General features: G+C 38.6%; 1 protein-coding gene across 6 annotated transcripts in view; it reads right to left on the reverse strand.

The window, feature by feature from the left end:
• Positions 1–26,603, reverse strand: part of PIP5K1B (phosphatidylinositol-4-phosphate 5-kinase type 1 beta) — a 105,177-nt gene that overhangs the window by 76,997 nt on the left and 1,577 nt on the right. For 3 of the 6 annotated variants that reach the window (XM_027634844.1, XM_027634838.1, XM_027634841.1), the window contains exon 2: positions 23,607–23,734. The exons of 2 other annotated variants lie outside the window; for them this stretch is intronic. The gene's annotated coding sequence lies outside the window, so the exon portion shown is untranslated. Of the gene's footprint in view, positions 1–23,606; positions 23,735–24,739; positions 25,043–26,603 lie in introns of those variants that run through there. One more of the 6 variants, XM_027634840.1, reaches the window with a different exon arrangement.

Consider the following 26,603-nt stretch of genomic DNA (forward strand, 5'->3'; position numbering starts at 1 on the left):
GAGAAAGCTAAGTATAAAAAGAATAGAGTGAACACGCAAGATAAAAAGTAGAAAAGCACGGGACAAGTTACTTTGATAAGAAATATGTATGTAACAATAAGACCTTCACAACAGTTGTAATGCTCTATTTTGAGACATTTATCTCTTTACCCATCCACATTTTTTCACCTCAACAGAAGGTCAACCACATCATACTTTTCTTCACCAACTCAAAATTGCTATGCGATCATAAGTTTACAACAGAACAACACAATTAAAAAAAAAGATAATAGAAATTATTTGCTTAAAGGAACATTCCAAAAGAGATTTTCAGTGGACAACACACAAAAGCTACGGTTAAAATAATTCACATGCACTAAAACAGATGGCATAATTTGTTTATCAGTTCTACACAGGCAACTCGTAAATGAAACACTACTGGGAATTATTCAGTCCATTTGCACATTAGCATGTAATTAATCACAACAAAGTTTGCAGAAGGATATGTCATGGAAACACTGATCTCAGTGCTGGAGTGGATTATAGTGACCTTCAAGTTCTCTATGCTTTCTTACCCTGGGTCCTGCGAATATAATTTTTGTACATACAACTTTTACTGAATGCTAGCTAAATTAAGCTGCTCAGCAGTCAGACTATCTAAGAAATTCAAGTCTTTTAAAATCACATTTTTGTCTCCATTTGAGAGCCATTCCATATAGCCACAAAAAGACAGTTGAAGAGTGGAACAGATTACCTAGGAGGATGTGACAGGTAATATTGGAGATTTTTTGAGAGATTAGACATACAAAGTAGTTGGTAGTGTCTTGAAGGAAGGGAAATACCTGGATACTCTGTCGTGATTACTCCTGGTTTCCTTAGTGTTACCGTGTATCACTCAGACAAGGTACCTACAACAATTTCAGCTCATCCACGCTGGTGCTGCTATAGTCCTGCCTTCCAAGCACATATTTGCTGGCATCCTTATTATGCATAGTGCTACTCCAGCCCCAGAAGAACTCACCTATACAATCAAACTAACAAAAAAGTAACCTAACAAAGAATATTAGTCCTAATGGAACTCCTTACAACAGCAAGCACAGCTTTGATATGTTCAAACCTGAGTTCAAGAAGAAACTGGGAAGGGGATGAGGAAGGTGATACAATCTGTTAGACGCCTGGTCCATGACGGAGGAGAGACTGATTGCCTCAGTTATTTCAATCACTCACATAATTTAGTGTAACTTCAAAGTCACGATTCTACTAGTGACGGTATCAGGAAGAAAGACTGAGGGAGATGGAAAGAAGTGTTAGCAGCAGTGCCCAATGGGGCAGACCAGAACTGAGGTCAAGATTAGCTTGGGGGAAATAGCTACAGTAAGGCGCAGCTAAGGTTAGGTTTCCAAATGTATATATAAACAGCAATTTGTTTTTCAGGTGTCTAGCTTGTGTGAAAAATAAGGTCACTCAAGAATGGGCATAGAAGACTGATGTAAGCACCAAATTCAATAGTTACATCTAAATTCAGATGAAAGACACTCTAAGTTACTCTACTGAATAATAAAATCTATTACAAGGAATTAAAAAAAAACCACACTGTTTTCCTCTAGGAAGGGTAAATCTGCAATTAGTAGAAGTTTTACTTGGACCTCTCCAACTTAATTTTAGCAAGCATTTAACTGAAAGCTCACTTTGTTCTTGAAAAAAATTTTTAAAAACTGTCTTGGACCAGCCTCAGCACAAAACAAATCCTACATCGCCAAAATTCCTTTGATTACATTAAGAGCTCTCAGTTTCCTATAGAGTAAAAGTTCCTCAGATGCCTTTCCCAAATCACTTGCAAAGCTATAGAAAAGGAAACCATTATCCCATTTTATTACATGCCCGATAAAGAAAAAAACCTGGAGTCTTCTTGGTATAAAGGAGCTTTCTAATGTGTTTCTTTTTAAACTATTGAGAAAGCTTCAAGGGAGAAAAAAATAATTTCAGAAGCTGCATCAGACAAGAGTAGCTCAAAAAACCAGACTAATGTAATAAAATATAATTCTGAAGCCAGTTAAGGAAAGAACTGCTCAGCATGTAAGGAAATACTGCTATTTGTCACAGCTCCTGTCTAGTAGCCATCAAACCAGGACAGACATTTTACAGCCACTAGAGCAGACCTGCACCAATATGTGCACGAAAAGAACTGCCAGTATTTTTAAGAAGTTATTCCATTCTCTGACTGGAATACGTCTGCTTAAATGTAAAGGTTACTACTGCCCTCATAAGTAATCATACACTTCTGTTCTCCAAGGCAGTCTTTGATGGACAGACCAGAATGGGCAACTGACTACTTATTCTCCCAACAGTATGCTTTGGCACTCATCTGAATCATCAACATATTTGCTCTATACTTTATGAAACCAAAACATATCAACATACATACCTACCCCACTGACATTAAGAAACATGAGATATATATTGTTAAGAAGCATGTACAGCTGTTTTAAGGTATGGACACTTAGTCATATAATTTTTAAATGGCAATACAAATGTTTTCAAATAAACGTTTTTAAGTAGTTATTTACAGCCAAATGACTTAAGCAAATTGTTTTCCAACAGTATTTCACTCACCAAACCAAACTGAAAAACCTGTTCCTGAACATTTTTGGCAGCAAGAAAGTAAAATGAAGTCATTACTAAATGTTTTTGCCAATTCTGAAACAGTCTATTATTTTTCAGATGTGGTTTATACTCCACATATAGTTGCACCACTGTGAACATTTTTGTATTAAAAAAAAGTAAGTTCAGAAACAATATATAAGCACCACCACAGTCTTCCTCCCCAGGAAATTCTTTGCAAACTACTAACTGTTTTTTTTTTTTAATAGTCTAGTTGTAAATAATATTAATATATTATTATTATATTAATATTTTAATTAATTAAAATTAAGCAATCACTATAAGCAAAGAAAACATCTGCATATAAATTAGCTTTTCCAACACAAGAAGTCCATGAACATCACGCAAATGGGACTTGAAAAGAAAACAGTTCACCACCAGCAACAAGAGTAAGCAGCGAGTGATCTCTTAGTAGCAGAACCATACACAGCCCGACACCAACCTGTGAGCTCTTCCAAGGAAGACTGGTGTGAGTTTTCCTGCAAATGAAAGAAGTCTCTGAATTCTTAAAAGACGTGAACACTCATCTCCTTCCTTCACACAAAAGCTCTCTGAAACACTGTCTACATCTCTCAATGCATCATTATAACTGGGCTAGAAGCATCATTATGAGTAGGTTAGAAAAGGCATACGTTATTATCCGTCAGTTAATAGCCCACACCAGGGTTTTCAAAAGGTAAAAATTCAGCTTTCAGTGTTTAGAAATAAAAACCCACACACACCAGTAATCATATTTTTGCTCAATGTATACTGTTTCATGAATCATTAACAAGAAAAAGACTGAAATTCCATCAAGATGGCTATGAATATTACAAAGGTTCCATAAAGTGAAGTGGAAAAAACCCCTCGCAATTTTGTCAATGTGTTCCCCCAGGAACAGAGTGTTCTTACAATTTAAACTATACAATGCAATGGTCCATTTTCTGATAAGCCTTACTTGGGATTAATCAGATGGAACATCTGATTAAATAAATTAAATACCTTTTTCAGCCTGTGATTTTACTGGCTACTGGGTTGGGAATTTTTGTCCAAGGTGACAAACATCAGTATGCTGAACAACACATATTTTTAGATGTATTTATAAAAAACTGCCTTTCAATAGTCACTGTTAGCAGACTGTAGTCCCTGAACCTCTCCATTTTGGAGAATAATGGAATAAGCAGCCTGATGATTAGCTAGGTAAGAGAAAAGGGATATTCATTATTATTTTAGTCTAGCTACCTATGCTTTTACTTTATAGAAGTAAAGAGACTGGTCTTCACTTTTACTTGCAATATGACACAATTATAAGAGCACTGAATGGTAGCCCAGTACTAATTACCAAGGACCACCAAATAAAGAGCAAGAAAACAGCAAGTAAGAACCAGCAAGACTATCCTGCCTGCTTACCCTTCATTATCATTCTAGCAGCAAGGATAGCCCCAGGACAGACAGACTGTCCCTTCATTGCAGGAACAGGTGCATCAGGTTGTTATAAAAGTGGTGATGGTAGTGTGAACAAGCCATTTAAGAAGACAATTGGGAGATAAGCTACAAACCTTTACTGAGATGCTCTGGCTGGTGTGTTTGTGTGTCTGTCTGCAAGTTAGTGTATGTACATGGGAGAGTGATAGAGAGGAAGGCTAGATATTAAGATGCCTCACAAGGCCAGACTGAAGGTGCTGTCATCACATTAAAAAAAGCTGTTTTAACAAGCAGTGGCTAACACTGGTCTGGCATAAAAGCTGGAAAAACTGGACACTATCAATATCTCCCTTCAAAGGAAAAAGTTTTCAGTACAAAGCACTAGTTTGAAGATACAGGCCTGAGCTTACATTTTTGCACAAGAGGATGAAGGACTTGCTAGGGTGATGGCTAGCAAATCAGAAAAAAAGACACACAGACTTAACCCTGCAGCAGATGGCAAATCACTCCCCCCTCACAGGGATAAGGCAGCAGTCAAGCAATGTTTTTTCGGTAGATGCTTCACTCAGAAGTTTGTCCAAATCACGGCAGTAATAATGAAGTTTTCTAATCAAATAATCCTTGATCACTTGTTCTACCAAACAATTTGCCTGTTTTGGTACACCTGTCTCTGAACAACCTCTTGCATCAATGGGCCCAGCAGGTCCCAAACTCAAGTTTGGAAGGATCTTCTTCCATACCATCAAGTTTAAGGCAGCACAGGTACTTCGCAAACAAATACAGCTCCCAAGAGCTGACATATATCAGGGTGGGTGGACAGAAGAGGAATCTCTAGGGGCATTTCATACCTCCATGAGATGTCTCTCACATGGCACAGGAGAGTGTGTACCCTTCTTTGCTCAGAAATTAGGTTACTGAAACTCTCTGTGGACTACTCTTCACTTTGTTCCTTTCCTTTGCACTGTTTATGCCCTTACTGCAAGAAGAAAACTAAATCCATCCGAAAAACATTTTTTCACTTTGAAGACTTCTTATGCATAAAACAGACAGGAAGGGTGCAAGTGAACACGATTTCAATTTGGGATAGGAAAGAAAAGAAACATAAAGAGAAAACAGGCAAGAACGGGAGGGAGAGACACAATAAAAGACTGTGCACAGTGGAACTGTGAGGAAAGGAGGAGTGGGAAGCAGTAGTGGATGAAGAGCAAGGAAGCCAAAGTAGAAGGAAAACACATGTTAATAGGAAACACATGCATAGGAAAGGGTTTCTGCTTTGGTCTACTAAAAACAGGCCTTCAGTGCAATTAAATTTGAATAGTCAAAAGGATACTCAGGAAGGGAAAAAAATATATTAAAAAAGTCAATAAACAGCTGATAGTATAAAGTTATGTTGTAGGGAAGAGAGCAAAGAAAATAAACTTTTTTCATTTCTTTAATTAAGGAAAACAAACAAACAAAAACTACCCCCACACAAAATTCCAACCACTTTTACATATATATACATATATATGTGCATGTGCCTTGTGCACTTGTTTTAGCCACTGCATAGTTTAATGCATCTCTGTGAGGAACACATCAAATACTGCAATATTTGCAGATGGATCCACCTAAACTATTAACTGCATGCATAATTTTGGCTAAAACAAGAGCCATCAGGCAAAGAATTCTGGTGCCAAGTATGAGAGACTTTCACAGGAAATCAGAGGAGAGGGAGATAACACTTCAGTATTATAGCTTAATAAGGAGATGAAAGCTCTACAAAAGCAAACAAACATGCCAAAAGTTCAGCAAGGTAATAAACACTCCTTCTGCTTTTTGCAGTACATGCAATACTGGGAAAAATCCTTCTGTATGGTTATTTCAAATATGTTGATCTTTAGCAGGAGATGCTAGTAAAGCGTATTTTAAAACCCTGTCAAGCAACTAAGGTTGCATTACTGATCACAATTGTGGTGACCCTCGAAATGGTGTTTTTCCATACAAAACAAACACAACTGGAAGTCTAGATGCACAATGATCTATAGCAGAAAGTTGCATTTGCACTGTCACTGTGTCAATAATTTGCTGGTTATAAAAGGAACTTTTGAGCTAAGGGAAGCAGCCAAAGGAGCAAGATGTGAACACCTACTTTGCAAAAGTTCTGTGTTACACTGTTCTTGCAAAGTGGACAAAGGTACATGTTTCAGTTTCTTTCCTACCTCTGTTACCAGAGGCTAAAATTAGACTTACAGGGGTGTGAGGTTTAAATGAATGAAGTTACTCTGCAACATGCTTTTTTTGTAATAGAGAGCCTTTACCATGGACACCTCATCCTCACGCACCTCTCTCATTATACCATGCAAAAGAGATCACAGATTAAAGGGAACAAAGAATGCATAGTTTTTTTCCTTTAAGTCACATATAAGTTTAACTATAGGCCCAGAGATAAATACAGGCTATCAATATTGTGATTTACATCTCATGGCCACAATTTCAACAAATAGCATTCATGTATGCTTTTTAGTATATAGCAGTTTATAGAATCATAGAATGGCTTGGGTTGGAAGGGACATTAAAGATCAATTAGTTCCAATCCCACCAGCACAGGTAGGGGCCCTTCCCACTAGACCAGCTTGCTCAGAGCCCCTTCCAGCCTGGTCTTGAACACATCCAGGGATGCAATATCCACAAGTTGTCTGGACAACATATTCCAGTATCTCACCATCCTCACAGTAAAGAATTTCTTCCCATCTTCTAATCTAAGTCTACCTTTTTCCAGTTTAAAGCCATTACCCTTTGCCCTTGTTACCAACTGTCCTTGATAAAAGTCCATCTCCACCTTTTTGTAGGCCCTTTTTAGGTGCTGGAAGAGGCTAGGTCTCCCTGGCGTCTTCTCCAGGCTGAACAACCCCAATTCTATCAGCCTGTCTTCACAGGAGACGTCTGCCAGTCCACTGATTATCTTTCTGGATATCTTGCACTGGATTTGTTCATCATAGCAGCCTGGATAGGGAAATTGCTGTCCTCCTACTTCAGCACTGATAAAATTTGTATTTGTATAAAACCAAAATACTTTGTATGAAAGTATTTCTATAACTGGATCAGCTTTGTATTCTCTATCTTATATTCATGCTACGCTAGCAGTATTAATCCATGTTTTATTACACCACAGAAGGAGCCCACCACTTGTATCTTTGCACAGACATCTGTCCCACACTGTCTGTTGCAAGGCCCAAACACAAAGCACCTAACTCAACATGCAGTGCCTGAGGCCTCTGTTCCTCATTCCACAGAAGAGCAGACACCCTGCAGAAGACTGAATTTTTCTTACAGTGCCTCATCCTCGACACAATGACATAATTCAAATATGTCATTCATCAGGCTTGTTCCTTTTTGAGCTCAATGAAATTGTTAAAAAGTGATTTTTCAGAGCACTCTTTCTTATTCAGCATCTGGACTATCTTTGTGATTTCAAGTGATTTACACTCCTGCTAGACAATTTCTAGCCTAATCTCTGAATTCCACTGTAACTATAATAATGCTCTCAGAAAACTTGAAACACATTTGTTTTTCCCATTTTGCAGCTTGTTGTTATATAATCCTTACCAGGAAAATATATATTTAGTAATAAGGCAAACAATTTCCCCTTTACACCAACACCATGTGTCAAGGAAATTTGTTAATATTTTTGAACAAGAAGACAGTCTTAAATACATTCCAAGTAGGCTTTTTGCAGAACGTGTGGTTTATCACTGTTAAATTTGAGATATGAGTCCAAGAGCTAGTATCTCAAATTTTACATTAAATCAATGTTACTGTGACAGTATGCTACAGTATGTGTACTCCTGTATGAGAAAGCTTCATCACTACATTCTTGCAGTCTAACTTTGTCATTGCACACTTCTCTCAATATAGTTCCCTCCTAGCATTTGCCACCAGGTACCATTACTGCCATGGGCCTGTAATATTTTCAAAAATGCAATCATAAAGCCAAGACTGACTAAGTGAATGACAAATGGTCCACATCCACTCCCTTGAGGTGTGTTTCTGGACATTTATAAAATAATTAGGAATATGTTTCAGTGTCATGAGAAGTGGCTCAAAAATATGAAAAACAATGTTGCTTCTGAAGAAATGTGTTTTCCTTAATTTCTGCATTACTATGGCCTTAGTAAAATCACTTTGATGCTTGTCTGCTTGCAGAACCTGCTGCAGTTTAAAAAAAAAGCTGGAAGCACTTAAGTCACAGACTGGACAAAACCCCCACCTCTGCTGCAATAGCTGCCAAAGTATCTTCATAGAATAAAAGCAGCAAAACTAATCCTAAAGAAACAATAGTATATCATTTTGTAAATACGCATCTTAATTTTATTTCATTACTTTTTAAGAACACAATAAAGTAGTATAAATCCAGTGTCTTCTAGTCTGACAAAACTCAGCCCTCATTATTATTTGGAAAAGCTACTTTTACTCTACATTTATATATACATAAATAAAATTAGCATTTACTCTCATATATATAATATCCCTCTTCTCCCCAGTTTAAGGCATAAATAATGAAAGCCCAACATATTTCACATCAAACACAGGACCCAGGCTACAGAGATCATGTCATCCCAAAGAAACATATTATGCAAATTTCATGAGACTAAGGAAAACACAAAGATAAACACAAGAGGTAGGAGAGGTAAGTTCATCACTCCAGAAAATCACCTTGCTAGATAAAGTGTAGGCAAGTGAGTGACTGATACATCCTACTACAGTGCAGAAGAGCCAGAGAAAAAAATGCATAGTCCTTCAACAGACTAGAAAATGGAAGCTCTTTACATCCACCATCCTTAACTGGATACTGTCTCTCTAAGATTTTCTACTGCTAAAACATTTTATTGTCAAATGACATGCACAAATTACCAACAGCGTACAACTCTACAACAGGTACTTCATCTCTGATGAATTGTATTTAAGGAAACACCCTGAGAAAGAAAACTGTAGCTATCTCACATGAAACCTGTTTAAAACTATTTTTTGTTGAGATGGTAGTTTCTGAAGCTGTGTTTAGCACAGACTCAAAACAAACTCCTGGAGTTAAGAAATAATGATTTTGAACAGCTGAAATACTAGAAGGTCCTGGAGGCTGCACCTGCAATATGCTGTAGCTCCAGACAAGACTAACCCATATCACTTTTTACAATAGGCCAGCAATAAGCACAGAGGAGACATAATTTAAAAACTGAAAAAGCAGGTCAGTTTCTTATAATCCTGTATGAAGCTCTAACTGCACTTATTACAATTATTTCAGGAGCTGAACATGCTTCTTGAAACACTATGAAGGACAAGAAGCTTTATTTTTCCTGATTTCATTGTTCAGGTTTAAACATCAGTGTTTGCAAGCACCTGGGGTACAGCTTTGCCCACCGTGCTTGATAGCTAAGAACACCTGAAAACAGAATGTTTATTGGTTTCATGCCTTCATAGCAAAGCTCTGTGAATGCTTCAGCAGTGTGACTGGAAAGAGTATTTTTCAATTTCAGCATCTGAGTTGCAGAAAAAGTACATTAGGATTCTAACTTGCTTACAGGAAGCTCTCTTGAGTTACTTTAAGGAGGCCCTATGCACTTTACAAAGCATCTTCTAGATTTCCTTCTAGCAGTGGGACAAGTAGCAAGAGGCAGAATCACTCATGCAGTTGAAGTACAGACACTTGTAGACTAAACAACCTGTAAAGTTTATACATTCAGAATTACAGAGTCATGCAAGATATGTTCAAGGTCTTACAGGGTCAAAATAAGACCAGAGGGGAAAGAGTCTCCTTAATCATTCACACATTTTCAAAGAAAATGTGGCTTGAAATTACCTCCTTAGGAGCCATTTTCCCCTCTGTAATGTAATTTAAGACAGAAAAAACTATACTGTAATACTCACAAACTTGCTGTCATCACTTCAGTTTTACTAGAAACAACCTTGAATTTAAAAATACTGCTACTTAGAGCAGAGTTTTGAAAACATAGGAAAACAGCATGTGCTTTTCATCTCCAAAAAAGCAGATATTTAAACCGTAGGCAGGCATATTGGGATGAAAGGAAATGCATAAAATGTAAATCCTACCTGAGTTCAGAAAGGTCCTTCAAAAATAAGCTGAAGAATCCTTTTATACATGCACATACAATTTATATACATGCATATTATACATACTGTGATATATACATGATACACATGCATATTATACATATTGTGATATATACATGATATATTACATATTACACCATTTTGTTGTATTACAAAGATGATTTGGATTGGAAGGGACCTTAAAGGTCCTACCCACCTGTCACAGGCAGGGACATCTTTCACTAGACTGATATTACACATATGTACAATGTACATATATACACACACACAGATAAAGCTTATAAAAATATAAACAATTTATCACTAACATGCAGTTACAAACTGGAAAAAATCCTCAGCAGAACATAACATCAGAACTGTGACATGGAAAAGTAATTTGTCCTCATATAACTCTTATACTAAAAAAAATATATTTTTAATGAAAAGTAGTATAAAAAGTGATAGGAAACTATATAATAACATCATGAAGATATATGCTTACATATGAGAAGATATGTTCTTACAATATCTGAAATATAAAAGAATATCAAAACAAATATACTACTGTATTTTTTAAAATCACTGCATAATATGAAATACGAACAAGTGAGCAACTGGGAGTCTCTCCAATACATAGATGATGTTGGAAGCCTGTGAATTTTCATTAAAAGGAATTGATTTTAACTTAGTTTTAGACTGTATTCAAAATAAATTGCAATTTTATTGTGTGGCACTGCAACACAATAGATCACTGTTAGATCTGAGTGACTCCTGCCTTTCAAGTCTCTGTATCTTAATCATAGTCACTAAATAGACAAACTGTTTTTTGTGGCATTTCTTTAAGTACTTAATTAGCAAAAATTGCTGTCAATTACTGGCATTCTAAGGTTGTATTGCTACACAGAAAGAAAAAATTTGTTGTCAATAGGAGGCACAGGGGCTGCAGTGCCAATCATGTTTCATGTACCACATCTAAATCAATCCAATTCTGGCTGAGTGGGAAAGAGAATTTCTCTTTCCAGTGAAACCCAGATACATAGGGATATAGTTTGTGCTTGCACAAAGGTTTTTAAAGAAGGCAACGTAATGATTTTTCATGCTAACTCAGCAGAACACAATATAGTTGAGATTATTTTATCTCACACATACAATTCCCAGCATACCTCAGAATAATATTCCTTGCAAGTTGGCTTTTGCTGCTGTTGTCACCCGCCTTTGCTATCTGCTATCAGCACAACAAAGTTAAACTGGAAAAAATGGTATTATCTTTCTCCCTGTATCTTTAATACCCACTACACACATGTGAAATGATAGTTCACTGTCTGAGCACTTAGTTCACTGAAATATTTGCTTTTGCTGCAGAGAGCCCTATTCTCTTGAAGATAATGTAAATGAACAGATGGAAGGATCACAAATGACCTTACAACTTCCCAACATCACTGGGGCTTTGCTAATTATTCAGTGAATGCCAGGTCTGATTCTCACTTACATGAGAGAATGTGTGTGGCAGAAGAGAATATATTCTAATACTTTATAGGCACAAATAAAAAAGTCACCTAATAGAGCATATGGCATGAAATATATGGTCAAGCTCTGTGGTGTATTTGCAGGAAAACGGACACATTATGAACAACGAACCCATATTTCTAGCTCTAAGGAGCACTACGCCTCACTTGACGTTAACTTTGGAGGTTGCAAGCTGTGTGAAAACTCTGTGTGTTTATACTTACAAACTGTGTGAAACTCTGTGTGTTTATAGTTGTTAGCTGTGTGAATATTGTATGTTTATAGCTGTAAGTTATGAGAAAACTGTGTGTCTATAGTTGAAAGTTGTGGGAAATTGGAGATAAAGGGACACCTGGAAAGCCTTGGGAAAGTCCCTAAAGGCGGATCGATAGGAGGGACTTTGGGTGGTACGAATGATTGCAGGACACGTGAACAGAGTATTAGAACCAATGAACTGAAGGCATGAGACGTGCACAGACTGAGCTATCCGATCACCTAGTTGTAATCACGTACCCCGGAAAAGCTAACTGTATAAAAGCTAACTCATTTAAATAATAAATTGGACATCATCTGATCATATTGATCATCTGCGCATTGTTCCTGAACTCTTGCCGTCCATAAAGGTCCATTAGATAACACAGATGTTTTACAAGTCAAAATCAACTCTGCACACTGCTGGAGTTTCTTAGAAACCCTACAGCACAAGCAGCCTCACAGCCTGCATTTCCTTACCCTGCATATAGACACATAACAGGCAGAGTGCTCCGCTCTGCTGCAGTAACAAACCGCAGGAAACACAACGTAGACAGAGGCCTCATCACAGGACATTAGCCTTCCCAGTACTCTCTACACTATACTTCTTCTTTTTGTCAGTTAGCCCTTAAAGGTACATCTCTTGCAGCTTGCTTGTTTAGTCCTTAAGAGTCTCTCATACAAAGAGCTGAACTTTTGCAATCCTAACCTGTGCCAGAAGAAACCGCAGTGACTCAGCAGATCTTATCTGATTTACTCCTCATATCCTAGGTTTTAAGGGACAGCTTGTTGCAGAGGATTAAATTGAACTTGGCAATCTAAGTGCAAGTTTTTAATAAGCAAAAACTTGTTTAGTCTAGGCCTTATATGCTGCATTTTATGAAATGCTTTTACCTCCAGTGCCTTCACAACAAATCTACGCAACCAGAACTGAGGCTAAAAGAATCAGCTGCAGTTTGCTGAACTACTCATTTCCACATAACGGATAGCTTCAATTCTTCAATAAAATGAAAAGTTGCATTAAGTATGCTTTATAAAAATTGTGTTTGGAAATTTACATTTCATTTTAACTGTGAAGACACAGTATACAGCAAACCTCATAAAACCTTTAAGAAAACCACTGAAGAATTTTATTTCTCACCCTTCCAAATTTGGGGATGCTCCTGCAAGTCCCACCCTCCAGTATATTACAGACATACTACCATTCTCACCTTGTAGGTTCATACTACACAGTATTTCTCAGAGTTTGCAAAGCTCATTATAAACATAATTTACAGCTGATATGTGGAAGCAACAAAATCACAGAATCAATGTTTATAGTGAATACTTCCGAGGTCCCACAAAAAACCCTCTGAATTCCATCTCCCCGTCTCAGCAAGGAGGTGATTGTTGTTTCTATTAGACAAAGCATCACCAAAACACGCAAGTCAAAAATTGTTTGCTTCCAACTTTTTCAGCTTAAGCTTTGTCTCTAAATGTAATAGTCCCCACTGTGTCAAATGCACTTTGCATAAAAACATAAGATAGAAAATACTAAGAGCACTGCAAGCAAACATCCAAGTATTTCATGTGGTTGCTACTGAGACACAGTTTTAACCCAAGCAATTACTAAATTCCACTCAGACTCTTGTCACTAGGATCCCTAGAGATTATTGCAAATGGATAAATTAAGTCTCATTTTTCACTATGCCTAATTACTTACCCTGTCAAACTACTTCATAAAACCCCACATTCCTAGCAATTTTCATGTAATTTGTGATGTTTCAGCACAATATTACAGTGTTACAAACACTGATAAAAATACTTATATTTCAACAAACAAGCCCCTGAAAGAAACATATGTCCCTGTAATTAGACCTCAAGTTCAAAGAAAAACTCTTTCTGCTTTAAAGGTCTATGTAAAAATCAAGACATTGTTCAACAGCAGCCAACAAAAATATCCTAAGGTATATTTTTTTTTTTTAACTCAACTTTTGTGAACCATACTTCTCATCATGGACTTTACCATCATTTGCAGGTATAGTAAAGCAAAACTAAATTCTTCTGTTCATGTAATGCTGTGACCAAAAAAAAATTCAAACCCAAATAAACAGCTTATAAATTACTTCCTACCACAGTCTGATATTACACATCTAGCTTCAGCTGAAGGCAGCGGAAATTGTTACTGGCATTTTAACCTCCAGTTTAACCATTTCAAACAGACGGTGTACTTGTGTGCTTTCATAATTTCCACAGCTAATGATGTTATCCTGATATTGCACATTAAGTCAGAAATATACCAAACATCAAGACTGAGGGAATATCAGATCATATTTGTTAGCTGCATAAATTCAACCCAAAGTTCTATATTATGAACAACATATGAATAGATCAGATAATTTCAGATTAAAATAAACGGAATGTGATTATTTTAGATTTAAGCTCTTCTTTGAACTCCTACAACCAAGGCAGTTTCCTTGAATTTTGCAAAGAGCTATGAGCAGCTTGACACTGCTGTCTTCCACTGACTTCCGAGGCCTTTCTGATCATAAAGTCAGCCTGGTGTAGGGATGCAGTCATAAACAGGTAAAATTCAGCTATGGTAAGAGCTGCAATAATGTCACACATGGAAAAAGTTTTAAAGACATTTTATCTTGAGACTTATAGACTTTCACTATTCATTTTATGAGTTAAACACACAGACCCAAACCAGATAGAGATTATCAGTGTACATCAGTTCTTTATGGTACCATGTTACACATACCCCAGACGCCCATCTCCTCACAACGATTCATCTGCATCCACACTGCACTGATGTCTGCCTTCTGCCAGCTGTGCATGGGGCACATCTGAGCAGACCCCTGTGCACAAGGCTGATTTAGGGCACTGGTAAGGCTGCCACTGGGAAAACTGCCAGTCAGAGTCAGAGGGGTCTTTGCCCACATAAAAGAAACATGGGCAAGTATGGAAAAGCTATGATCAGGCAGAAGACCCATTTCAATCTGCATCAGAGCACATACCTACCCCTAGCAGGGACTTCCCTTGTTTGCCCAAAAAATACCCAGACAGATCTCACCAGTTCAGCTCCTCCATGTCTGACAGGGACAGAGTGTGGATGAAAAGAAGCCTGTGCAGCAAACTAACAAAAGGAACACGAGCAGTGGGACCACACAAAAGGGTACTGACTTTCTGTTGTCACAGATTGTAACTTCATAGCAAATTTGGAAACATGAATCATGTTTCTTGAATCCTGAAACTTGAATCAAGTAGTAAGATGCAAAGGGCAATTTTGACTTACAGGCAGTCTCTCCAATGTCTATGCACAAGCTAGGAGGAGTCAAGATGAGTGATAAAGGTAAGTGTACTTAGTAATCGTGCATAACTTCAAGGCTGATTACTAGTTAATAATTGACCTCCACATATAGTCAAACAGTTAAAATTATCATTTTTACACCACAGGTAAATAAATAAATTCAAGAACCAAAAATATAAGGCAGGATGCTCCTATGATGCACAACTACTTTAGGGCTGTACCAACTCACAGTTTGATCAAAAATGCACTTAAAACTACAGTGATCTTTCTTGAGCAGGTTCAAAGAAGAGCTGTGCAGTACACAACTACTGTAGGAATCCTTACACAACTTTTCCTTTAGAGAAAATAAGGCAAAGAGGGTACTGCTCTCAGATAATCACCCTGACATGTCAATCCTCCACCCTATAGAGTTCCTGTAACTTCTGTGACATAAAGCACATGAAGCAGAAGCTGGGTAGGTTCAAATACTTTTCAAAAGTATGAAAAGACTTACCAAAATAAACTCAGAGGTCGATTACATGCTCTGTTTGTGCTTTAGTGCAATGGAACCCAGGTCCCAAAGAAACCTAGCTAAATCTAGAAACTGGAGTCCCCAAAGGCAGAGTAGACCATGGCCCTTTTTCTTTATAAACAATATTTCTAATTATTCATACAGTAAGAAAAAGTTGTTAATGTACATTGCTGAAACACAGTGATAACAATCTCCTTTCTTGGTGTTGCACAGTAAGTTCATCTTACAACACTATCAGCCTTCCCACAGGAAGCACAGTATCTTTTAAAATTAGGAGAGAGCCAAGTGCACGTCACAGATTCTCCTTTATAAATAAACTTATAAAGAGAAGAGAAAAAGTCAGAAGAGTAATCAGCAGTGGAGTTTAATGACTTACTGGGTTACTACTGGAAAGGGGAAGGAAATTGATCACTTCAGCTGCTAACAGAACACAATCTCAAGTTGAGAACGAGTAACTATAAAGAGTACTTTCAAATGTGTTTCTTCTTTTCTCCTGAAGCTTTGTGTGCTCACTTTTGGCTAACTACAGCACAACAGGAAGCCCTGTGCTCACATAATGATAATAATAATAACCCGGTCTGCTGAGGTAAAGAGACAAAAATGAAGGAAACACTGTCCTCATTGCAGGCTCTGTAGGGGCTGTATTGCCCTCTGTGGGGCTGTAGATGACTTAAAGTGTTAATTCGTTGCTCAAAACCTCCAGTTTTGCTACTCTACTACAAACAGCTAGTCAAATAACACAGTCCTAGGTGGGATCTGTCTGTTTGCATTAACACTTCAGGCTCCAATACAAGTGTATCCAAATCACATGACAAAAGTCACACCTAAATATACACCAACACACAACAAAACCTGGTATGTTCTCTATCAGGATAGTAACATAAAGGAAGAGAAGCAACCTTGTAAACACTAAACAAAAGCATGGGACAGCCATAAAAAACCTCCAGTCTAGATAGACACTGCCTATTTTGCATGAGAACACCACAGTACACTGAATCTGCTGTTTCATACGCAGACAATTAAAATATTTCTCCACAGACAGGTCAAAATTAGTTGCCCGTGTTCTACATAATTTCAGACAGAGAGCTTGGGACTGAGCAAAGACGACAGTTTACAATACTTCAGGACTTAATTAAAGCTTTGAAGGCTAACAAGTAGGATGCTCCTCCTACTGTTGGAATTTCTTTTTTTCAAACACTTAAGCATAAGACTTTGAATAAAACATCCTTAAGAATACATTTTAAATGAGAAGCAGTACACAAATCATCTTAACCTCAATATTTATAAACTACTCACTCCTTAGTCCTGGCTCTGAAGAAAATATATATATTAAAAAAAGAAGTTAATTCAACAATGAACATTTTAGTAGCTATTCCTATATAAATGAAACAAAAGCAATTTGCCATTAACATTGTCATTTAAGATGTTCTTCTGATTGGATAGGTAATTTTATTGAAGAGGTCTGAAACTCTTCCTTCTCAGTATCATCACTAAAACTTTTCCTAAATTCATTGTTTCATCTAGTTACAGCAGAATTTTAGAAGGTACCTTAAAATTACACAGATATTTGTGTTTTAATTTTAGGTACTTTTATTATCTCATGCTTGGATTTCATTATTTGCACACCATGTAATAATATTCTATGGGTGTTTTTCTGTTTAGAAAACAGATGCCAAGCTGCCTCTTTAACAATGCCATCTCTGCTTTCTGTGTATGCTAAGAATCACCATATTGACAGGCCAGAAGACAAAAGTAGTCCCAACAGCACCACATCTCTGTATGCAATCAGCACGACAAATTTCAGCAGAAATCTAACAACCACAGAAAAAGTGATCATGAAAGACTGTGATGCATACTCATCCACATTCCCAGGAGTTTCAGACCATTTCTAGTGGAAAGACCAGCAAAGTAAGGTTCCAATTTAGATTTCTATTGCCATTGAGAAATACATAATAATGTTCTTTCCATTGCAATACTTTAGAGTCCTACTATAGTGATCTATGAATTGCTGGAAAAAGGTTTATAGTGTAAACAAAACCTGATAACATTAAACATACAAGTATCATTATTTAATGAGATGACTTGTTACATCATCATGTTTGTACTAAAAACAAAACCAGAAGCTGTGGAATCCCATGAGAAGGTTTTCTGTTTGCTAGCCAAAAAGATCTTCATAATACTTCCTTTGTTTTCATGTTGAACAAAGTGACTTAACTTGGTGGGATATCTCTCTTTCCTCCCAGGAGCTTCCACTACCATTCCGAATGTGAAGCTTCTTTTCCATTAAGTGGAGTGGGGTATAAAGGACTAAAGTACTGGTACCTCAAAGGCTTCTGTGTGTGTCTGTCTTCATGGACCGCAATACATCTTATACAGTTATCCATACTGACTTCCACATCATTCAAAATCAAGCAAAGACACCTGTTTTGGCAGAAATTGTGTACTCAGTTTTGTCTTAAGGGTGTGCTCCTTTGTGCAAGGTTGTGCCACACATGCCTTTTTCTTTCCAGACTACTTATTTATCCACAGAAACACTGCTGTACCCACAGAAACAGTGGAGATGGGTCAGCTGAGTAAGAGGCACTCTCCACACCACACAAATCAGAACCATCCCCTCTGCTCTCTGAACAGATATATCACAAAGAAATACAGAGAAGACCTCAATCAGCGTCTGCAAGTGTGGATCTGCTAATTGTGGTTTGCACTATGAAAAGTGTAAAGGTATAGTAATCTTTACCTTGACTCATACACCAAAACACTACACTGCATGGCAATCTCTCTAACAGCATAGAAAGTAAATTTTAGCCCCTCCATCCTCAGAGAAACCTTTCCTAATATGGTCAGCAAACACACTGAAGAAAAAAGTCTGAATAGGACTATTTATTTTCTTAGCAATGTTTTCTTAGAATGATGCATAAAAAATTGTACATTCAGACAAATCAGTACACAAGTCCTCTCAAATTTCTAAAACCTTAGAGCAAGAAAAACAGACACTAAAGACCAAGGGCAATAAGAGAGCTGGCACATCCCTTGACTGAGCTGTGGATGTCAAATTTGACACTGAAGTAGCTTTAAGTAACAAAGTGATCCAAAAAACTTTGTCAGAACCAAACAGCAGTACTGAAAACTTCAGTGTTCTTACTTCAGACAGTTTTGGTTCCATGTATTGCTACTCGCCACGCTGTAAACTTGGGCATGGCTCATACAAACAGTGCATTACTCTAACCAAAAGGCTTTGACTCATGACACATTAAGACCAAGACTTTAATTAGGTACAAAAGGGAGAGAGCATTTGCAGACACTTTCAAGGCAGAAAGTTATCTTAGAAGTAACCAGGAAATCCCAGAATCTTTCCATGTAGTTCAATAATCCTTTGAAAATTTTCAAATATAGCTCTAACAGGAAGCCCACAAATTTTTAAACTCCTTTTTAATAGTCCTACAATTTTACAGCTTGGGTTAGAGAAGGTATGTAATAGTGAAGATTGCTCTCTTGACCCCAAGTAAATAACTTCATTAATCTTCTAATTGGAGATAGGCAGCAGTGATGACTGCAATGGATTTGTACATTACCCAAATGAAAACTTGGCTGCTTCCCGTTTCTCTGGGTCATGAGTGCTTAAAATGTTTTACCAGCAACTGAGTTTGTTTGCAGGGAAAAAAAGGCAAACAAAGAAAACACATTTCCCAAATTTTGTAAGCTAGCAGATGATAAACTGTGCTCCAAATCACTCAGAGACCAGCAGAAATCTTCCGTAAGCTAAAAAAACCCACAAAATAACCCGAAAACCAAACCATGTGACTCACAGCCTGTGACTCTACTATTGTCATCAGTAATGAGGAAACCACAGTCTTAGACATGCTATCTCATTCACTTAGTCCTCTTCATGAACTGAAAAAAAAAAAATATCAAACTTACGTTTGGAGAAATAAAAACAGTTTGTAATGAATCCAAGAGGAAAGACTTATTTGCTCTCATGGTCTAGTGGCTAATTGCAGGAGACCTCACAAGAGTTAACATAATTAAATGGAAGTACCATTCCAACACTGGGAAACCTTTCTGCACATGGCAGTCAGCAAAAGCAGCAAACACAGAACAGAGGCCAGCACAGACTAGCCTCAGTAGAGGGCTGGGACTCCCATCATGTTGCCACCCTTGGTATCTCTCTGCTCCCCCAGCTGCTGCTGCTAGCAATAGCTACGCTGAGACCTGCTACAATTAATCACAGAATTATAGAACTGTTTGGGTTGGAAGGAACCTTATGGATCATCTAGTTCCAACTCCCCTGGCCACTAGACCACATTGCTCGGTGCCCCATCCAACCTGACCCTGAATACTTTCAGGGATAGAGCATCCACAATTTCTCTATGTAACTTGTTCTGGTTTCTCATCACCTTCACAATAAAGAATTTTTTCATGATATCTAATGTAAATCTACCCTCTTTCAGTTTAAAGCCATTCCCCCCTGTCCTATCACTACAGATCATTATCAGAAGTCCCTCATCAGCTTTCTTGCAGGCCCCCTTTATGTACTAGAAGACTGCTCTAAGGTCTTCCTGAAGCCTTCTCTTCTCTAGGCTGAACATCCCCAACTCATTCAGCTTGTCTTCATAGGAGAGGTGCTTCAACACTCTCATCATCTTTGTGGCCTTTCTCTGGACTTGCTCAACAGGTCTGTGCCCTTGTTGCCCCACCCCCACCCCCTGAGCTGGACATAGCATTCCAGGTGGGGTCTCACCAGAACAGAGTAGACGGCAAAATCCCCTCCCTCACCCTGCCGGCCATGCTGCTTTTGATGCTGCCCAGGATGTGGTTGACCCTTGGGATGCAAGTGCACATTGGTGGCTCATGTCCAGCTTCTTATCCACCAGTACCCCAAAGTCCTTCTCTTCAGGGCTACTCTCAATCCATTCTTCACCCAGCCTGTATTTGTGCTCAGGATCGCCCCAACCCAGGTGCAGGACCTTGCACTTGGTATTGTTGAATTTCATGAGCTTCACATGAGGTTCTTAAGCCTCCTACTAGATGACATCCCTTCCTTCCAGGATGCTGACCACACCACCCAGTTGGTGTTGTTGGCACACTTGCTGAGGATGCAGTTGATCTCACTGTCCATGTTGCAAATATGCTAAGCAGCGCCAGTCCCAATACCAATACGTGAGGACGCTACTCATCACTGGCCTCCATTTGCACATTGAGCCTTTGACTGTAACTCTTGAGTGTGCCCCTTATCCACCAAATCCATGTCTCTTCAGTTTAGAAACAAGGATGTCATATGGGACAGTATTAAATGTTTTGCGTGTCAGTTGCTCTTCTTTTAATCACTCATTCCATTACACCATTGTAGAATGCCATCAAATTTTCAGGCACAATTTACCCCTAGTGAAGCCATGTTGGCTGGAATCAATCACCTTCTTACTTTCCACATGCCTGAGCATAGTTTCCAGGAGGATCTACGCCATGATCTTGCTAGGAACAGAGGTGAGACTGACTGGCCTGTAGCTCTGAGCAAGTTTGAGCTGGCTTCCTGCCAAGTCTCCAAATGCTCAGTGAAAGCCCCTGCCCTCCCTCCCTCTTTGGGCAAAGAGAGGGAAGGGAAAAAAAAATTATAGAAACTGAGAGAAACCGAAATCAACTGAATTATATAAAAAATATATATTTACAATTATATATATTATTTAAATATATATATTGTACATACAATAGGGAGCTCCCGAGGGGGAAAAAGGGAAAAGGGGGGGGAGAGGGGGGACAGGGATAAAACCCAAAAACAAATATCCTCCAAATATGCCCGTTAATAGAGAGCTTGTGGATAAGCACAAAAAAATGGATTAAATACTTCCCTGATCGAGACAGCAGAACTGTTCGAGGCAGCAGCCAACTCCCCCATGCCTCCTGGAAGGACCGGAGATAACGGCAGGTCTGAGCAGCAGGCCCTGGCCTATACAAGTAAAGCCCGTCTATGGAGAGACCTGTCACCTTCAGCCACTGGGAGAGAGAAGAGAGCGAACTCTCTTATCTGCACCTTTTTATATGTTGTGTTACGGAAAGAGATGATATGGAATACTTCCTTAGATTTCTGACCCCGTTGCTAAGGAAGGCCTAAAAAATCCCAGAGCCAACCCACTACAAGCTCCCTTGTAGTTAAGCTATCATTTACCTGCATGGAGGTATCCTCTGGCATTTAGCTGACTCACACTGGTACTCAGGCCAAGAACTTCTTTCAAAAATAACAGGAGAAAAAAGCAAATAACTTTCCCAGACAGTGAGGGATGGGAAGTTCTGGGTACAAAACAGTCCAAGAAGAATCCAGCCCATTCAGAATTTGGCAGGCACCCCTCTCACCTTGGGCTTTGCTACAGAGTAGCAAAGTAGCTACTTTTTCTACAACTAGCAGGAACAAGGAGGGGAAAAGCCTAAACAGGCACAGAAAGCGAGATTCAGACTGGGAACATGGTGAGGGGCAACAGCTCTTGCAACCAAGCAACAAGTTTCTCTTTCCTGAACAGATTACAGGAACATCAACAGCAATCTCACGTTACCTTCTCAAGAGCACTCAAGGTCTCACTCCATTAATTCCGCTTCTCTTATGCCTCTCCACTGCTATTTACACCCCCCACAGCACAACCCCACAAATTCGGGTTGAACCTTCAAATTGCACCAGTTAAAGAGCCGGTTGAACATCACTAATTTCTTTTGTTCTTGCAAAGTTATTTTTAATCCACATCAGTTCAGTGATCTGATATTATCACAAAACTTACCAACAGTTGTGCAACCACAGCCAAAAGAGTGGCAAACTGCCATAACACCTGTGGTATTTTTAAGTCAGCTTTGGTGCTGAAGGGAACATCCCACTAAACTGCACTGCTCATCAAGCTGTAAACTTAAATGTCAGAAGTTTTCTTCAGTTCAGATGGCACAGCTATGTTTCTGGAGTTGTGAACAAGACTTAATGACTGTAAACTGCTGCAAATAACAGCAATATTTGTACTACTGAATTGTGCAGATTTTTTTAAGTATTTGTGCAATTGAAGCATCTTTATATTTGTGTCCATTATGCTTAATGTAACTATGATCATAAACCAGAAGCTCTAGTCAAAGGACATCAAGACAGACCTTTCAATTTATATTTTCCCTTGCCAGAAAACTGCCAACTCCTAAGTTTGTACAGAGATAAAAGGAGCCAAGTGGAACCCAATTCCAGAAGCCTGATACTTTTTTTCATAGGATGAGTTTTATGATGCACAGTGAACTGCTCTCCATTAGGAGAGGATAAAAATCATCGTACTATCACTGGGTGATCACCTGCAGACACATGCTTCTTATACAGCACTGGATGAATCTTTCAGCCTCTGTGTCTCAGTTCCACAGTGTGCAATATGTGCATTCCCTGGCCTCAAAGAGACATTTTTAAAAGTACATCATTATCTCTAGAATTCCAAATACTGCAATAACAAGGATCTCATGAAAACCAAAGGGCACCAAACGCAGAGGGCTGGCCAGGTGGCATGCAGTCACAAAATACATGAACCTTGAGCTAAAGGAGCTAGTAATAAAAATGAGCACAGTTAATAAAATGGCCATCATACAGTACCTGCATTATTAGACTATGCACATGTGCATAGACTACGACTGTGCACATACACAACACTACACAAAATTTTGCAAGTAACTTGCTTTTTGACTATGATGCAGATCATAGCTGAGACACATTGAAGAAACTGCTGCTACCTTACTCTTACTTTTAGTTTCTATAAATCTCATATTTCAAAATACAAAACACAAGCACATCTAGACAATAGTGAAAATATACAAGGCACTTGCAACACCTACAACTTTCTCTATTTCACTGATCACAAATAAAACAGCGAGTTTTCCAGCAAGGAGAAAATAACAACAAAATGGTAAATACTGTACCTCACAACAGGTTGATAGTTTTCTTGTTCACAAGTGAAGAGTGGAAGATAAAAAGTGAAATTTCCAGCTCACTGAAGGAGGACTTGAAGTTTCTTGCTCACATACAAGAAGAAAAACCTCTTTTTGCACTGTACCAATGTGAAGAATAAGACAAAACATATGACCACATAAGCACAGCAGGAATCTGCAATGACAAATCAGACACTTGATCTATTTAGAGAAAATTAAATTTAGGATATCAGTGGTGAGGGCCCATGTGAGAGACTGAAATGTTAAGGGTTAATGACTCAAACAATCGGCCTGTTATTAACAAGAACCTTCAGCAGTGGGTTATAACAGCCCATAACAAGTAGGTACAGTACAAAATGGATTCAAACACAAATTACACTTGGAGAAGGAATGGTCCAAGCTGTACCTAACACTGGATGGTAGAGGAGACATGAACAGCATGTTCCCAATCCCTGCTTAGTACTGTCAGCAAAGACTTCATTTAGAAAAGCATTCCATTGCTTTTAACTTCTGTAGAGTTTTCTATGAAGCAGCATGGAGTTTTAAATAATAAAACATATACCAAGCTGCTAATTTTAATGCTTTTAAATGCACATCTTATTTTGCTTGATCAGCGAAGTTTGCTTTTTAGCTTCCACAGTATATAAATTTCAAATACGGCACCACATAATTACCAGCAGTAGAATCACAGAATATTTTAGTTTGAAAAAGACATTTAAGATCACTGAGTCCAGCTGTTAAGCTAACCATGCCAGGTCCACTACTATACCATGTCCCTAAGTACCACATCTACATGTCTTTTGAATACCTTCAGGGATGGTGACTCAACCACTTCCCTGGGCACCCTGTTCCAAAGTCTGACCACCACTATTTTTTCCTAACATCTTATGTAAACTCCCTTGGTGCAGCTTAAGGTCATTTCCTCTTGCCCTATCACCTGTTACTTGGGAGAGGAGAACAAGCCCCACCTAGTTACAACCTCCTTTCAGGTAATTGTAGAGAGCGATAGTCTCCCCTGAGCCTTCTTTTCTCCAGACAAAACAATCCCAGCTCCCTCAGTTGCTCCTCATAGGATTTGTGTTCCAGACCCTTCACAAGCTTCACTGCACTTTCTCTGGACTCACTCCAGCACCTCCATATCTGTCCTGTAGTGAGTGATGGGCCCAAAACTGAACACAGGATTCGAGGTTAGGCCTCACCAGTGCCAAGTACAGCAGGAGAATCACTTCCCTGGGTCCTGCTGGCCAGACTATTGTTGATATAAGTCAGGGTGCCACTGGCCTTCTTGGCCACCTGGGCACTCTGTTGGCTCATATTCAGCTGCTGCCCATCAGCACCCTCAGGTCCTTTCCCACCAGATAGCTTCCCAGCCACTCTCCCCCCAAGCCTGGATTGCTGCCCGGGGTTGTTGTGACCTAAGAGCAGGACCCAGCACTTGGCTTTGCTGAATCTCATGCCACTGGCCCTGGCCCATCTACCTAGGCCTGTCCAGATCCCTGTGTAGGGCCTTCCTACCCTCCAGCAAATCAGCACTCCTGACCAACTTGGTGTTGTCTGTGTACTTACTGAGGGTACACTTGATCTCCTCATGCAGATCATCAATAAAAATATTAAATAAAACCAATACTGAGGCCTGGGAAACACCACTTGTGACCAGCCACCAGCTGGATGTAAATCCATTTATCACCACTCTCTGGGCCCAGCTATCCAGCCAGTTTTTTTAACCAGCAAAGAGTGCACCTGTCTAAGCCAGTTTCTCAGGAGAATGATGTGGGAGACAGTGTCTAAGGCTATCTACTAAAGTCCAGGTAGGCTATATCAACAGCCTTTACCTAACCCACTAAGCAGGTCACCTTCTCACAGAAGGTGAACAAGTAAGCAAAGTAATAACACTGCAACACCAACAAGTATACCTTGTTCAACTATTGTATAAGACAAAGGCAGGCTCTCAGTAATTGCTAGCACAGCACGTATCGTGGAGGGTGCTGAAGCTGCGCCAGAGTTTATCCACCCTTAAAACAAAACGTGAACTGGGGGGAGAAGGGGAGGCAGCGTATTACAGACAGGTGCCTAAGGAAAAGCTTTTGCCAGTTTCTACCCTAAAGGAGGCAAGAATGCCAAGACACTTAAAGTGCCTTGGTTACACAGAACATAAACACATAGATTAAGTACAGCACATTCAGGACTGCAAGAATCAGTAAGCATATTTGCAATAGTATATGGAGCACATTATGTGACCACAGAGGAAGTACTTTTTGTAGTTTCTAGCCTATTCTGTTGGTGTCAGAAGTAAAAAAAAGAAATGCCTTAGCTACCTAAGAAGATAAGAAACAACACTAAGAAAAATCAGCACAATTCCACAAACACACACTATTGCAGTAAATCATGTTTAAATTTTCCCAATATTAAGAACACCTGAACACATAACTAAAGACAGCCTTAAACCCGCACCAAATGAACTTGGTGAAAGAAACCACCTGCTGTTTTTAATGATTCAAGGATCAATTCCTAGATTTAGAATATGATTTTCAACTCCCTGTTTTATGTAATTTGGGGAAGGGAAGAATCCAGTAAAGAGATGAAATACAGTAAAAATTAATTAACAGGAACATTTTTACAATCCTGTTTTATTTTTCCCTCAATAAATAAATTATTAGAAACTGATCTTTAAAAATAAAAGAGAAGCAAATAATTGTGTTCAATTTTGGTTTTCTTGAATCAGTTTTGAGACAGGTAGAAGGAAAAGACCCAGTCAATTACGCATAGGAAAAAGTATCTGGACGGAGAAAGAGATGTGATCAATTAAGCGTTATTTATGTTGTGGAAGAGTCAGAGTAACAACCACATTAGGCATTCATCAGAATATGTATTCTCTGCTTTGAAGGTGGAAAAATTTTGAGATCATTTAATGAACTTTGTTGTAAAGCATCTCCATCATAATAAACATCCCATAAATTTACATTGAGATATAAAAAAAGCCCAGTGGAT

This window comes from Corapipo altera, unplaced genomic scaffold (assembly GCF_003945725.1).
Source record: "Corapipo altera isolate COAL_440 unplaced genomic scaffold, ASM394572v1 61411, whole genome shotgun sequence".
NCBI lineage: Eukaryota > Metazoa > Chordata > Aves > Passeriformes > Pipridae > Corapipo > Corapipo altera.